The sequence below is a fragment of the Myotis lucifugus genome, unplaced genomic scaffold, assembly GCF_000147115.1.
Source record: "Myotis lucifugus unplaced genomic scaffold, Myoluc2.0 scaffold_1346, whole genome shotgun sequence".
Lineage (NCBI taxonomy): Eukaryota > Metazoa > Chordata > Mammalia > Chiroptera > Vespertilionidae > Myotis > Myotis lucifugus.
Window position 1 is genome coordinate 55,891 of NW_005872394.1, and position 3,262 is coordinate 59,152.

Sequence of the window (3,262 nt, forward strand, 5' to 3'; positions counted from 1 at the left end):
GGCCCTGGTGTCCGTGGTTGATCCGCGACCTGCCAGCCCCGGCCCCCCGAGGGGCTTGAACAGGATTTTTTCATCAGCCACGTCTCCGGTTTTTAAAAGGTTCCAAACGTCCAAACCGCTCAACCTCAGTGGCAAGAGCCCCGGGGACTCTGTCCCACGAAGGAGCCGGCTCCCCTGGCCCTGCTCCCCTGACGTGTGCGAGCGCCCTGGGCAGGTGCGGGGCCGGACTCAGAGCCCACAACAGCTAACGGGGACCCCACGTCAGGGGCTGCTCCCCCACACCCTCCTCGGGGTGGAACTTCTCCATTGTGGGCGACAGAGGAGGTGGGCACAGGCAGGGGGAGGATGGGGAGAGGGGAGAGGGTCGGAGATGGGGGAGGGAGGAGGGAGGGAGGAGGGAGAGAGGGTCCGAGATGGGGGAGGGAGGAGGGAGGAGGGAGGAGGGAGGAGGGAGAGATGTGAGGGTGACCAGCAGAGAGGGGGGAGGGGGGGCGGGTGGCACCGTGACTGAGGAGGGGCCAGGCCGCCCTGTGACCGTGGCCCTGGGCTCAGTGGACTCCCATCTGGCAAGTGGGCACCGCAGCCTGGGATCCTGGACTGGGGTGGGCCAGGCCCTCGGCCCTGCAGGTCGGTTGGCACCTTCCTCATTGGACGGGGTTGCGGACCCGTGTCCGGCGCTGCCCCTCCTACTGGCCACGCCCAAGCACCCGGGGTGCTGGGGGCGAAGGGAGGATGAGCTTAGGGGTTAGAAGTGGCGTGCACTTCGCTGAGGCCTTCTAGAACCTTCTGCTCAAGGCGGTCCCTGAGCCGGGCCTCGGGCGGCCCGCGCCCCCGGGCGGGGTCTGTGTGCACCGGCAGCGTGGACCCCCCTCCAGGCTGGGGGACCGTCCAGGGAGGCCCGTGCTCCTCGCGTTGTCCACCGGCTCCGGGCCGCCCGCTGTGCCCGCTGCCGCCGCAGCTTCACCCCCCCCATCCCTGTGGCACCGTTATCAGCTGCCGCGGGTGCCCGTGACCCAGAACGAAAGGACCCGCATCTGGGTCACCGGGAGCCAGTGAGTCAGCGGGCGGGCCCTCCGATCGCCCCCCCTTCCCCCCCAACCTGCGTCGAGAAGGGGCGCGTGGGTTCGCGGTGGGTTATCTCTCCGCCATCGCTCCGCGGGGCCCCAGCACCCACCGAGTGTGGCTTTCACATCGCTTTCCGGTAGATAAACAGATATTTTGGTGACTCTACAAATCACTGCTCGTGTGTGTGAGGAGCGCAATGAACACGCCCGTGTCTCTGGGTCTTGCTTGTCTATGTGAGCCGCGGGCTCCCCAGGGCGGGGCAGGGCGTGCAGGGGCCCCCTGCGCCCCTGAAACGGGCTGACCCGCGAGGCACCCCCCCCCCCTGCTCTGGTGACGGCAGCCGTGCCTCATGGGAGAGGGTGAGATGCTGCAGTGGGTCCGGGAGAGCCACGTCCACGAGGGAGCGGGTTCGAGGCCGGGAGCTGTTTCACTGATGCAGCAGCCTGTGGGGTCAGCCACGCCGACGCCCGGGCCGGCTTCTGTGCTGAGCAGGGCTCCCCCCTCCCATTTCCTGTATCTGCCTCTGAGGCGAGAGAGCGTGTTCTCCGTCCTGGAAACTGAGAGAAGGAAGCGGGGGGCTGGGGCCCTCGGGGGGACGGCCAGGAACGGGCTGGCAGGGGGATGTTTCCGGCCGTGAGCACAGGCGACCCCGGAACCCGCCCGTCGCTGCTCTTAGAGGCTCCGCTTGGTCCCACGGCGGCCCCGGCGTTCAGCGCCCGGGAGGCAGGAGATGGGACAGAGCAGCCCCCTCCCAGCTCCCCCCAGGCCCCCCACATCGTGTCCACTCAGCCCTCCCACTGCCTCGGAGCGCCGTCCGGCGAGTTTCACGTTGACTTTTAAATTCCGGTCACACTGAGGCCCGTCTGGCAGCGCAGGGTGCGGGGTCACAGCTTGACCCGGGCCTCAGGGAGGACTGGCCGAAGGGACAGCTCCTTTCATGGGGCCAACTCACCATCTGGACACGCTCCCCCCGCCTCCGGGTGGAGGCCCCGCAGGACAGCACGCGGGACCCCTGGCTCCGAACTCCGTCCGGCAGCAGCAGCTGCGGCTGCGCGGGCACTGCCTCCCTCACTGTCGTCTCCATCACCGTCCGCCGCCGCTGCTGCCCAACGCTGTGGCAATGCGCTGGGAGGTCTCTAACGTGCACACGCACACGCACACGCGTCCTCACACACCTCCAGTCCTCACTCTGCTGGTGAGGAGGCAGCGCCCAGACGGGAACCTGGAGGACAAGCGGCGGACTCAGCTCTGAAGTCCTGTCGGGAACCTCCACTCACACAACCCCCCTCCTCGCACCGTGTGCCCTGGAGGGAACGGAACGCGGCTCCGTCCCCGTAGACCAGCCCCACAGCTTCTCTGTGGGCAGCGGTGCGGAGACTCGGGGTGCGTCCCAGGCCCAGGCCCCGTTCTGCTGGGACGGGATCACGCGTCGTCTCCTGCCTCTTCCCCGTGACCTTCCCGGGTCGGGACGTGGCTCCCAGGCGGGTGGATCGGAGGAAGCTGCTGTCCCTCTGAGTGTCACAGTGAGGACACCGACCCGTCCGGGGTTATGAGGCAGAATTAGGGGAACCCCAAGTGTCACCCCAGGCCCCCGAGAAGCCTGCCGCCAGCCCGCCCACGGCTGCGACCCCCGCCCCGCGCCCTGGCCGCTCCTCGTCTGTCTCCTGTGTCTCCTCGTGTTCTGTGAACCTGCTGCCCACCAGCCACAGCCCCGGCCGCCCCGAGTCCAGCCCGCACCTGCTCGGTGTGGCCGTGTCCCCACTTCCCTTTGCTCATGCCGCTGGCCTCCCGCCCCTGCCCACGGGCAGGTTCCTGCGTCTCCTGGGCTGAGCGCCCCCCCGGCCAACCCCCACTCCCCGCCCAGCCGCTGCTCACACTCTCAGTGCGGCTTCCCAGCCACAGCCCTGGCCGCCCCACGTCCAGCCGCCCAGCCGCTGCTCACACTCCCAGTGCGGCTTCCCAGCAGCAGCCCACGGCCACACAGAACTGCTCGCGGGCCACTCCCGTCTGTCTCCCCACCTGCGTGCACACACGTTCTAGTTCAACACTGAGCTGGGGTTCGCCAGCAGTTTGTCATATTTGTTGTTGTTTCCTCCGATCATCAATATCATTTCTGTTATTTCTTCTTTAATTTTTTCCAGGGATGATATGGGGTATGGGAAACAGCAGCCTGATCTTGGTTGTCACCTTTGCAGTG